The 14,033-nt window shown below is 39.3% G+C and overlaps 1 long non-coding RNA gene across 1 annotated transcript; it reads right to left on the reverse strand.

The window, feature by feature from the left end:
• Positions 1-717: 717 nt before the first annotated feature.
• LOC121876975 lies at positions 718-11,761 on the reverse strand. The gene is made up of 3 exons (XR_006090859.1): positions 11,615-11,761; positions 8,016-8,216; positions 718-1,232 (listed from the first exon to the last, which is right to left on the reverse strand). It is a non-coding gene; the product is annotated as an uncharacterized LOC121876975 (long non-coding RNA).
• Between the last annotated feature and the right edge of the window lie 2,272 nt (positions 11,762-14,033).

Raw genomic sequence — 14,033 nt, forward strand, 5'->3', positions numbered from 1 at the left:
CCTTTAGATAAATACACTATACTGTAAATTTGTTTAATTAATTCAAGGGTCATAATTAACGCTAATTTGTGACATTTTTGCATTCCGAATCAAGATCCTTAATCAGTATTTAAAAACAGTACAGTACAGTACAGTATAGTGCAGTACAGTACAGCACAGCGTCTCTGATGAATTTGAACCAAATCTACAACATGACCTCCTGTGCCCAAACACAAGATACGGATAATATGCTTAAATAATAAAGCTGCTCCATATTCTCGAAAAAATGTATTTAAATGTGAATTAAAACTAATGGGTAACCTGTATAATGGGGTAGCTCACCCAGCAGGGATGGGGCCCAAGGAAAGTCATTTATCTTAAGAATATGTACAAAAGATTCATTATTGTTTATTACTGAATATGTATTTCATTGAATTAACGTTTATATATGTGAAATGAACAATGCAATTCATTAATAATAAGTAGAAGCATTGTTTTCGTGAGTGACGATGGTTCTACATAAGAAACTGAAGAAAATAAGACCCTGCTTGTGGCTGTAGTGAACTTAATTTAAAAAAATTTAATACCTGTATGTATGTTTTAAGTAATGCTATTTAATGTTAATAAATGGAACACTAGAAGTAGCTAACCACTAATGGTAAAGAAATAAGGCGAGACGATTGAGAACGCCAACGTATGTACAGTAAGTGCGTACATGTGAAAACATATGTCATTTCTCTACATATGAATATGAAAGCAACACTTATTTGCTGTTCATATATGTTTTAAATAATATTTACAAATGTAAAACTAAAATTCTATTCACCAATGGCGGTAAAGTCTAACACACAGGACAGTCAATGAATATTGTGCGAGTTTTTACTCAGATGACTGTCATATGGTTCAACATAGACTACTGAAAGCACGTTGTAAGTTAAGTTAGCCTATTGTAAGTTGGTGAGCTGCATCTGCTGAAAAAGCATCTAATTTATTATGTATCCATAACTGACATTTAGTCAATATGACCAAGGATAACCAACAAGCAGAAAATATTTTTTTCCAATAGCATCCTTATGCCATCCCTGCTAACAACTTACTGAAAGTTTGATCAATCAAAGTTTATACATGGAGAAAACAGTTCCTTCATTGATAATTTTTTGACAAGAATAAATCATCACCCACCTGTATATAGATGCTCCTCTACTTACGAACGAGTTAGTTCCTGAGGCTTGTTTGTCCGTCCAACTTTACTTCTGTAGATACAAAACATATTGTAAAAAATGAAAATATTATGGATATTTAGTACAGCTATACCCTTTAATACAGCCTTAAAACCTGGCTCACTCTTCTGTTCTTAGGCAATATTTGTTCTATCTGAAATTTTCTTCAAAATAATCCAGTCTCATCCACATTAAACACCTGTTCTGACAGGTAACCCCCCCCCCCATCAGTGATGATGTTTGTATCTCCGAAAGTTTGTAAGTTGAACGTCCTTAAGTAGAGGAGCACTTGTATAAGGATATGCATATGAAAAACCTTTGAGTATTTAATTTATCAATGTACAGTACAGCTCTATACTGGTATTCACACAAAAATACTTCCCATATTGTATATACAGGTTAATGTAATTTACATGATATATGTGGAAAAATACCCCTCAAAATTTCCCACAAGAATTCCCCCCACCTTGTAGATACCTAACTAATATCTCCTGCGACAAAACATCTCTATCCCAAAACATGAAAAAATGACTGCACACTCGTCAAAACCCCGCCCTCACACGTCAAAACGCCATCCCCCAAACTTAAAAAATCCTCCCAAACAAACATGTGATGAAATAACATTATTTTCTAGATTCAATGAGTTCAGGATCTTGTGGATAAGGGGGCTTCGTATCAAAGGGTTGTGGGTTCTGTAATTCCTGAGGTTTGGGGATTCGAGACTGGAGCTTGGGGTTCAAAGTTTAAACTTAAACTCAAAGGATTCACCATAAAATGAATAAAGGGTCGAGACTGTCCAGAATTGTAACCTAAATTTCCAACTGGTTCCTACTATGTGTAACCTCAGCTGATTGGTTGCTCCTGTTCCAGAGTGTGGTATAAAGAATGGGGGAGAGGAGAGCAGGGAGAACTGACAACTGGAGGAACACCAATTTCACCAGGAGTGTGGGCAGTCATTACCAGTCCCAACAACACACCATGCAGTCGCTACACTAGCCCACCATACACCAAGACCGCTACAAGCACCAAGAAGCTGTCTGTAACTTCTTACCACCACACCACAACAGATATTGATGGTGTCTATGAGGAAGTGTGGACTGATGGTGATTATCTGACAATGGTGATGTCTGCAGTGCTACAGAGGTTAGCAGACAACAGTGAAGTAATGGTGACATGTTGTCACTTGTATTCAGTTGTGAACATTAATGAACCAAGTTATATTATATAAATTGCTTGTCTAATTTTCCCTGAGTCTTACATTCAATACATGAGAACAGTCTCACGTTTCATATAATAACAAGGTAGAGTAATCAAAATCTGGTAAGTTCCTTAAAGGACTATCATCACAAAATGTAAAAAATCCTCTCCAACATGCAAAAAAAAAAAAAAAAAAATCCCTAACACATAAAAAATCCATCTACATCACAATAGGTCGACAAAAGCATTCAATATAAATCTGTCCAATGGCTTGGTAAGTTTCAATGGTCAGTCTACATAACACCTAGCTACTATAACTCAAGAACACTTACACCAGGTCCATTTTCTTTTTTACTTTTATCCTCTTTGCCACTGATCGGCTTGAGAGCCATTTGGGTGGTTAGTCATTAAGTATTGATTAGAAACACACTTTGATCTGCATGAGGAATAATTCAAAAAGAAAAGTCATCGTTTGAAAAATAAATGTATTTTTCATTATGTGGAGTGAAAAACTCTCATAGGCCTGATGGCTCACTTAAGACTAAGCCTCTGATACACAAAGACAATGTGTCCGGCATTGCATTCTCTCACCTTCACTTTCCCAACTGGTAAGTTAGGTACCCATTCACAGCTAGGTGGACTGGAGGTGCCCTAACTATGAACCAGCAACCTATAAGACAGGAGAGAAGTGTTGTATCAAATTAACCTCCTCACTTCATATTGAATTGTGTGTTTCAATATATTATAATTGGGTAAAAACTTAAAGGACACTCTTCCATAATACTCAGTTAATGATTGCTGAGTGAAGGCCTTGACATGGTCACTATAATGGTTGCCCCTCGTGTAACGAGGATGGCCGGCCTTAGGGCCACCTAGGAGTCAATTTGTTTAAGGTGTAGAAGCTGTCGCCATCACAATAACCACACCCTAAATAAGCGGTCACCAACACATTAACCACACCCTAAGTTAGTGAGTTGCATGACCCATTGTCGAGGAATAGTCCGAGAAAAGTGGACAACTCGCCAACTCCACTGGCTAACCATTAACCCGAAACATAATCCACAAATCGATTAACATCCAGTTCCCCATTACTGCTGGGTAGACAGAAGCAAATGGCATAGAAAAACTTGCCCATACAGTAGTTTCACCCTGCTCGGGGATCGAACCCGGGTCCACTCGCTTGCGAGGTGAGCATGCTGACCATTACACCACAGGTCACCTAGAGCCTTGTGCTGCATGCTGAGCTGTAAGTTTGATCATGTAAAGTGCATCTGTTAGTTTAACCATCTCTATGTAAATCTGTTGCACTCACAGCTTTGGCCCTACTCTTGTAAAACTTGAAATATGAAATGATGGTCCCTCCAGGTTAGTTCTTTGGGAAGAGAGGTCAATATTAAAAGAGGAAGGTTGTTTTTAAGTGAAGCTTACAATATATGCTGTATATTTACCAGCACTAATCAGCTACCATACAGGTTGTTAAAGGTAAGGAGATAACCGCTTACTGCCAGTCATCCTGAACTGCTGGTGCTTGTACAGCACTGTACTGAGATTGGGTTAAGTTAAGAGGAGGCTACAGCATACCCTATACAATGGACGGGTACAAGGACTTGTCTCAGTAATTCATAAAGTAATATCTCCATTAGCTGAAACCCTCCAATACAGAACTGTACCCGGAATTAAAAATGACTCAGAATTTTTCCGTAACAAAATTCTCTCAATTCCGGGTCTGTGAACAAGTTTTCGAGGTTGAAAATCAAGCAAATTTTACAGAAAATTCTGAGAAAACTTCTAGAAACTGGGTCTGGGGTCAAATTCAGAGGATGAAATAATGCGTAGCTCTGACAAATTCTGGAAACTTCCTAATTGTTTTTTCTGGGTCTGGGAGTTAAATTCTAGGATGAAATACAGTAATGCGTAATTTCTGGAAAATTCCGAGAAAGTTTTCCCAGTACCCGGAAAAATTCTGAAATATTTCCGGGTTTGAGAGAATCATCTCATTACCCGGAAATCTCTCATCCTCGGAAGAGCTCTGAACTAATTATTCCGGCTAATGGGGATATCACTACTGAACTGTACTAAGGAATAAGACAAAATATATATTTCAAATGTTAGTGAATTGGATGATGCTCTTATCTAGTGTTGTATTTCCTCTTATAACACACATGATAAACAACTTCACTGTCCCCAGTGAATGGAAAGTGGCTTATGTGAGTTCTATCTTCAAGAAGGGATATCGGCACTCCACGAACAACTATAGACCAGTGAGCCTGACCAGCATAATATGTAAGGTACTTGAGAGTATTATCAGAGATGCCGCAATGGAACATCTAATGCGAAACAATCTTGTAAAGGATTGCCAACACGGTTTTATGCCAGGGCGCTCCTGCTTAACACAATTGCTCAAGGTATTGGATATTTGGACCCATATTCTGGAATGGGGTGGTAATATCGACAATATTTACCTAGATTTTGCCAAGGCTTTCGACAGTGTACCCCATGAAAGGCTGAAAATCAAACTGGAAGGGTATGGAATTCGGAGAAATGTCCTTGCATGGATAGAAGACTTTCTACATGACCGCAAGCAGTGTGTGGTGATTAATGGCACGAAATTGTCATCCGTACCTGTCACAAGTGGGGTACCACAGGGCAGTGTATTGGGCCCGCTGTTGTTTGTTTGTTTCATAAATGACATGCCTGACATTGTACACTCCTCCATACAAATGTTTGCCGATGACGCTAAGTTATTTCGGGAAATTAAGAACCAAGCTGACTGTGAAGAGCTGCAGAAGGACCTCTGTGGGTTCCAGGAATGGTCGAAGGAATGGCTGCTGAGATTCAATGTCACGAAGTGTAAGAGGATGCACTTGGGGCGTACCAACGGTAAGGAGGCGTATCATATGTTCCAACGGGATGAAGAAACTGCACTAGTCGAGACTGAATGTGAGAAGGACCTAGGTGTGTATGTTGACAATGAGCTGAAGTTTTCGGGCCATTGTGAGAAGAAAGTAAACCAGGCAAATAAATTATTGGGTCTTATAAGAAGGTCGTTCAGATATCTAGATGGTCCGTCCCTCGTAACGATCTTCAAGAGTGAAGTGCTTCCCCATCTGGAGTAGTGTCACTCAGTCTGGTCCCTGAGATATGCTATGGACTGTCAGTTGGTTGAAAATGTTCAAAGGAGGACCACCAGACTGGTGCCTGCATTTCGGCACCTCAGCTACCCTGAGAGATTGGAGCGCCAGAACTTGCCTAGCTTATATTACAGACGAGCAAGGGGTAACCTAGTTGAGGTGTATAAGCATCTCAGGGGGCACTAATCAGTCGAGTGTCCTTACTTGGAGCTGGCGGACGCTCGCCCCACAAGGGGTCACAGCTCAAGATTGAAGAAGCCGCAAGTCCAGCAAACTGTGAGGGCAAACTTTTCGGAGTGAGGGTTGTAAACTCTTGGAACAATCTACCAGAGAGTGTTGTGACGGCACCGAGTGAGAGCTCTTTCAAGACAAGACTTGATCAACACTGAAGCGGGTTCAGGTACATTCAGGAGCCGGTGCATGCCCAGTATTTGCCAACAGTGCGTGACAGAGACGTGACCGATCGCCCGGGCGGCTAGCGAGCCGATCTTTTGGTGAAGAGGATAAATGAAAAGGAAAAGTAATCAGAGAATGACCGATCGCCCAAGCGGCTAACGAGCCGATCAGTGGCGAAGAGGATAAAAGTAAAAAAATAAAGGTTAAAAGTGTTACCGAGGGGGTGTTTAGGAGGCTGGAAACTTGCAGTACATAAGAATTTCATACACAACTCCTCCCCGACTTACGACAGGGTTAGGGACCCAAATCCAGGTCCTAAGTCAAAATGGTCGTAAGTCGAATATGCTTAAATATTACATAGAAAATCTAAAATGGGTGTCTATTTTTCTTCTCAGCACCAAAAAACTCACTTTTAAGCTTGCCAGCCATTTTAAAGTGAATTACAAACAAAAATTTTGTCTGTGTACCGACGTTGGGACTTGAAAATACACAATTTAACCAAATATTGGTACAACCGAGGCAGGTCGTAAGTGCGGGTGGTCATAAGTCGAGTAGGTCGTAAGTCGGAGAGGAGCTGTACTAATGACAGATTAAAATTTAATATTTTCTGGGTCTTAAAGATACCTGTACAATACTGTAGAATGATTAACTTATGCCTACAAGCTATGTACATTATTGTTGGAACATAGACAAAAATCCAAAGAGAGTTTGTACAGGTTTAATAGTAATCTGAAGTAAATGTGAAATTAGGATGGATTATAGTAAGTTAGGGTTAGCATAAAGTCATGTTAAGCTAAGTTGGATTAGGATAGGTCACCTTAAAGTATGTTAGGGGTTAAGTTTGAACTGCTTAGATGAGGTTAATTCAAATTAAGCTTTATAAGATCAAGTTAAATTAGTTAAAACTTAGATTAGGATAAGTCACATAAAATGCAGATTAAATCAAGCTGGAATTAGTTAAATTAAAAGTAAATTAGACTATGTTTGGTCTGATTAAATTAAGTTAGTGCAGTGGTGTGTTCTGTTATCACATTCAATCAATCAAACTACCATCCTCATATCATGGTATTCAGTTTTTAATTTCATTCAACTTTATAATGCTACAGAATGTGCTAAAGTATAGAGGCTGCTACTGGTATTGCCCTGACTGTACAACCAAAGTCATCAAGGTTATTGAGGATCATAAGGGAAATAGAACTTATAGTAAAAAATAAAAGCTGGATTCTCAGTGGTTACCAAACTAGAGCACTAAGATTAAAGAAGTTGCCGATAGGATAGAGGGAGTAGTAGAGAAAAGCTACGCTCAGGTTGCAGCAGGGCCTCAGAAGGTGACAAAGAAATGTAGGATCTGAACAGGCCTTGCAGCAGCTAGGGACTCTACAGAAGTTTTGAAAAGATTACAACCGGTAGGCCTTCTGATATGGGAGAGGGCAACACTGTGATCGGCTTGAGCATAGGAACAATACAACTGTGTTTGGAGTTCCTAAGAGTCAGTCGGAGAAAGCTGAAAGTAGGAAAATACATGACAAGATGAAGGTTCTGAATATCTGTACAGAGGCTCTGAACCTGTATACTGTACTACCCCCAATGAAGTGACGATGCTAGGAAAGAAGCAGGAGAATAAGTCCCATCCCCTCAATACAGTATAACATTAGAGAATGGGGGAAAAGTGGGAATTTATCAGACAGGCAGGGAACGCAGCATTTTGAGACATAGTCATAAGTGCAGATCACACAGTAGTGCAGAGAGAACAGCACAAATAACTCTTGAAGCAAAGAGGGAGGATTCGGTGAAAAACTGGGACGGACTTGGGGGGATGTAGTAGAGGCAGGTGTATCAGTACAGAACCATGGGACAGCAAGATACCCCCCACCCCCTCAACTTCCTATCCAGGAGGAAGTGTGTACCATGTAAACAATGTCATCTCTGGCCACACCCCCAAAATATGGTGAGTGTAGTCAACAAGGCAGTTGTTGAGAATGAAAAGAGGCCAGAGCCACTACCAAGCTCGGAGTCGTTACCGAGGACTATTTCCGGTGTTGTGTGTGTTTGATAGTCATCTTGACTTGAGCATACAACCATCCAGCCTTACCTTCCTGTTATCTCTGCTAACGGGAGTCTTTTTGATTCCTGAGTGTCTCTTGCTGACAGAGAAGCAGAGGGTAGCGAGGATTGCTAGTATCATGAGGCCGCCAAGAGTGCCCACCACCGACACTAAGGTGATGCAGTTCTGCTCCATCTTCTTCAAATCGGCAAGTTTGTGTTCCACTGCAGCCTTTCCTTTGGACACTGCCTGGTGTGAGAGAATTGAAAGTCTTTTAATTTAAATTAATACAATTATGCACCTGGCACGACACACATCTGAGGTCGTCAAAATTCAAGAGATGATTCTTGTTGCCTGGGTTCAGGATGCCATGAAAGCGTCCCCCATACATCCCCTCCCCCACACTGGTATGAGTCACCACCAGATTGTTTCTGGTGACAATGTCTGAGCCTTCAACTGCTGCTCTTCTGTTTTATAACACTGGAGGCAATGCTTGAGTCTGGCATTTTTTTTTTTGCTGCATTTCACAACCAGATACATATAAAATACTCTTATATTATATCCTATTACATCATCATATGTCCTAATAGCACAGTACAGTACTTCTTAATATACTCTAGTACATCCTAATACTGTACTGTACAGTACAGTATACCCAATTACAGTGTAATGACCACGGCCGTACACGCCAGTTATCGTAAAATCAGACAATTCATATTACGCTCCATAGCCCACAAAACATGTAGCTATGCCTTCTTTATTGAGTCTCCCCTCTGAGGCATCCGTTTTCAAGACGCCCGAGTCCCCTGTTTTCCCATTTTCTCTTTCGCTTCTCCATCATTATCTCAGGCACAGTGTGTGTGTTAGCTGAATACCCAGCAGCTGGCTGTATTGGACGATGTCGTTAATTCGGCAGGATTAAACTGTGGGAGTCCGCACCCTGGGCCCGAACCCCTCACCGTGTGTTGGACTACAACCAACCTTAACAGCGTTCTTCGTTTGTTGTTACACCCTGGGGCACTCTTTACACTTATATGGGCACAGTATTATTGTATCTATGATTGGGGATTAACTAGCAGAAATATAGTTATCCCAGGTTAAGTATTGAACTCATGAATGTTGGTGTCCCAGCGGTACTGTTTGTAATGATTGGTTATCAGACCACAGATTACATCGGAGAATTACAACACATATAACATTTAGTATAGGCCCACGTGGCAACAAACATACCAAGTCGACACATCCTACAGTCCCAAGAGACCTGACCCCGGCCACTAAGTACTTGAGTAACCCTACTATATAACCGATATAACTGTGTTAAGGTAACCACACCTGGCCAAAACACCCCGGGGGGTAATAATTAGGAAGTACTACTGACCTGCGACATGACCACACCCGGACAAACAGCTGTCCAGACCTAACCCAAGGGAGATCAAGGACCCGCTAATCAGCCAGCACCCCTGTTACCCAACCCAACAACCCGGTCAAGACACACCCACTTCAGTAGGAGAGGTCATCCACAGCTCTTCCTCCAATATATATAGGACCTGTAGCCCTCTCGGAGAGAGAGTCTTGTAACCAAGGAGGGCCAGCAACGACGTCCCCAGTCCCGCTCATCAAAGAAGTCTGTCACTAAGGGTAACGAGGTCTCAGCCGGGTCCATCGACAGAGTGCTGTCAACTCAACGTGTAAAAGTAATTGCTGGCTGTGTAGGCGGTATAAGTGCGGTGATCCCGAACCTCCCAACGATCGACTTGTGAAGTTATACGAAAATATCATAGTCTATCATACCCTGTGTACGAATCCCCCCATTAATTCCCTCTAAGCAACTAGTAAAATAAAGCTGTAACACGCATTTGTGTTTTATATACTACACTTGTACTGAGCCTGTGTTAATATACATAGTCACCCCCACACCCTCAAGTCACGCTACCTACTTCCCTCACTATACGATTCTACTACTATAAATTCCTACCTTACCTCTTCATATGAGTTTTGTCTCATTATATGTTGATTATAGGAGTTGAGTCCACCAACCAGGTGTACTACCACTGAATGCTAGTTAAAGTGCCATGTTGTTCATTCCGAACTAACAGGAGGTGTTTGATACCACCTTAATTTTGGATTTTGTCGAGTGTGTTATGTAATCATCTGTATTGACAATGAAGCAATATCATGAGTGTATAATGTTGTAATCAAGACTGATCTATTTTACTATTAATTTAAAGTAAAACCAAAGCGGTCCAGTCTGATCTGAGTGTAATTAATTAACATCTTATTCACTCCATATGTTAATAAATATTAAATTAGTAAACTACAAGTATCACCATTCTATTCCTTCTACACAATGGTTCTCAGAAAATAACTAGTAACTCACGTGCCTAGAAGTTCGCTAGCAGGCTACCTAACAGTTCCATGAGATATGTTATATTCTAATAAAAGTCTGGGTGGTGGCAGGCTACCGTTGTAAGTATAATAAGTGTTATAAAACGAATAACATGGTTTCCCACACTAATCCATGGTTTAGAATATAACTAGATCAAAACAGTATACAGAGGAAAACAGGACTCTTACAAATTGGTGACTTAGAAAATATAAGCAAGAATATAAGTATTGAAGAATAATAACAGAAGAGAATAAATATAAGAAATATTTGAAATAAAAATATAAGTATATAACTATATTGAAGAATAAAAAGAATAAGGATAAGAAGAGAGTAGTAAAGGGAAACAACCCCCCCCCTTACAACAGTACTTTCTAATACAGTGAGTTCTGCTATAACGCGTGTTTTGATAACGCGAATTTGCTCTAACGCGATTTATGAATTCGGAACAATATTTGTATAACGCGATCGCTTGTTTGCTATAACGCGATTTTTGCTTACTATTTCTCCAATTTTGTGGTATTAACTGCGAATATGGTAAAGAAGAATATCTCCAAAAAGCATTCTGATGATAGAATTCCCGGTGATTATCGTAAAAGAAAGGATATAACACTTGAAGAGAAGCTTGATGTTATCAACCTCAAAATCACCCTTCTCCCCCATCAAGTTACATTCATATTTTTTCAAGGTAAAGTGTTAAATTTACTGTATGATTTCATTATTAGATATGAATGTAACATTTATTTAGACTGTGCTATCCTTTGTGTTAGGCTAACTACTAAATTTTTTCGATTTCGAGTAAACTGCACCTAACCCTATTTTCTCCATAAGCCCTGTTATTTCTATTACGCGATTTTCTATAACACGATATTTTACAAGAACACAATTATCGCGTTATAGCAGAACTACCTGTACTGTACTGTATACCCTAATAAACCCTAGTACAGGTTCTGTACATCATAATACAGTATACCCAAGTCAATTTTGTTTTACAAAGAACGTTCATTTGCCCCAAAAATGAAGATCAGATTTGAGTAAATCACATAAAAAAAAAAAAAAAAAAAAAAAAAAATAAAAATAAAAAATAAATAAATAAATAAATAAATAAATAAATAAATAAATAAATAAATATATATATATATATATATATATATATATATATATATATATATATATATATATATATATATATATATATATATATATATATATATATATGTATTCTCATAAGAAAAAGAGCCACAGCCATTAAACGAATATTTACCCTTTTCTCTAATCTTCAGACCACCAAACTATTTTGTAATCCTCTGTACAATATCCCACACTTCTTCTTATCCTCCTTACAGTGTCCAAATGAAATTGCCAGTGGAGGATCAATCATCATCTGGAATAAATCCGAAAATATGTTGACATATAAGCCAAATTATCAGTAGCAACACCAATATACCTGTAGTGCACTCTAGTGGCTAGGTTTCTGCTGTGAGGGGAAGTTCAACTAATTATCCAGTGGGGAATTCCCGGCAGGTAGTGGCATGAATTTATGAAGAAAGTTAGATTTAAAAACATTTATACAGTGGCTACTGAAAAAAACATTGGAAGCAAGAATGAACTCGTTTGGTTTATGTATTTCAAGTGACCTAAAAACTTCATATAAAGGTTCTAGAGAATCATGAATCTTGTTATATACTATAGTGCATCTCCTCCCCGACTTACAACCTACTCGACTTACGCCCACCCGCACTTATGATCTGCCTCAGTTGTACCAAAATTTGGTCAACTTACGTGTTTTTGAGTCCCAAAGTCAGTACACAGACAAAATTCACTTTAAAATGGCTGGCAAGCTTAAAAGTGAGTGTTTTGTGGTGCTGAGAAGAAAAAGAGACACCCATTTTAGATTTTGTGTATAATTTAAGCATTTCCGACTTACGACCTGGATTTGGGTCCCTAATCCCGTCGTAAGTCGCGAAGGAGCTGTAGTTTCACAATATTCTTCCTACAATATGATAACCTAAAACAAACCTACATGTACTGTAGATAGTGTAGTGGATGTACTGTAGATAGTGTAGTGAATGTAATGTAGATAGTGTAGTGAATGTAATGTAGAGAGTGTAGTGGATGTACTGTAGAGAGTGTAGTGGATGTACTGTAGATAGTGTAGTGGATGTACTGTAGATAGTGTAGTGGATGTACTGTAGATAGTGTAGTGGATGTACTGTAGAGAGTGTAGTGAATGTAATGTAGAGAGTGTAGTGGATGTACTGTAGATAGTGTAGTGGATGTACTGTAGAGTGTAGTGGATGTACTGTAGATAGTGTAGTGAATGTAATGTAGAGAGTGTAGTGGATGTACTGTAGATAGTGTAGTGGATGTACTGTAGATAGTGTAGTGGATGTACTGTAGAGTGTAGTGGATGTACTGTAGATAGTGTAGTGAATGTAATGTAGAGAGTGTAGTGGATGTACTGTAGATAGTGTAGTGGATGTACTGTAGAGAGTGTGTGGATGTACTGTAGATAGTGTAGTGAGTGTAGATGTACTGTAGATGTAGTGGATGTACTGTGAATGTAATGTAGAGAGTGTAGTGGATGTACTGTAAGTGTAGAGCTGTAGAGTGTAGTGGATGTACTGTAGATAGTGTAGTGGATGTACTGTAGATAGTGTAGTGGATGAACTGTAGATAGTGTAGTGGATGTACTGTAGTGTGTGTAGTGGATGTACTGTAGATAGTGTAGTAGATGTACTGTAGATAGTGTAGTGGATGTACTGTAGAGAGTGTAGTGGATGTACTGTAGATAGTGTAGTGGATGTAATGTAGATAGTGTAGTGGATGTAATGTAGATAGTGTAGTGGATGTAATGTAGATAGTGTAGTGGATGTACTGTAGATAGTGTAGTGGATGTACTGTAGATAGTGTAGTGGATGTACTGTAGATAGTGTAGTGGATGTACTGTAGATAGTGTAGTGGATGTACTGTAGATAGTGCAGTGGATGTACTGTAGATAGTGTAGTGGATGTACTGTAGATAGTGTAGTGGATGTACTGTAGATAGTGCAGTGGATGTACTGTAGATAGTGTAGTGGATGTACTGTAGAGTGTGGTGGATGTACTGTGGATAGTGTAGTAGATGTACTGTAGATAGTGTGGTGGATGTACTGTAGTGTAGTGGATGTACTGTGGATAGTGTAGTAGATGTACTGTAGAGAGTGTAGTGGATGTACTGTAAATAGTGTAGTGGATGTACTGTGTAGATAGTGTAGTGGATGTACTGTAGATAGTGTAGTGGATGTACTATAGATAGTGTAGTGGATGTAGTGATGGTGATGTATGGATAGTGTAGTGTAAATAATGTAGTGGACGTTGTTAGTTGATGTAGTGATGATGATGTAGTATCAATAGTGTACTTGGTGTAGTGCGTGGTGGAAGGCAGACAAGAGTATGGAGGAGGTGGGTTGTGTGTGTGGTGGAGGTGGGTTGTGTGTGTGGAGGAGGTGGGTTGTGTGTGGTGGAGGTGGGTTGTGTTGGAATAAGTAGATCTTTATGGACACATCTTAGGCTCTATCATACGTTCACTAAAGATTTTTTTTGAACGGTTCATCATATATCGTTATTTCTATTAACATTTCTTTGGATCATAATAGAAAGCGAGTAGTGTATAATAGTGGGTTAAGGTATCAGAATATAGTT

Source organism: Homarus americanus, unplaced genomic scaffold (genome assembly GCF_018991925.1).
Source record: "Homarus americanus isolate GMGI-L3 unplaced genomic scaffold, GMGI_Hamer_2.0 scaffold54650, whole genome shotgun sequence".
In the NCBI taxonomy this organism is placed as follows: domain Eukaryota; kingdom Metazoa; phylum Arthropoda; class Malacostraca; order Decapoda; family Nephropidae; genus Homarus; species Homarus americanus.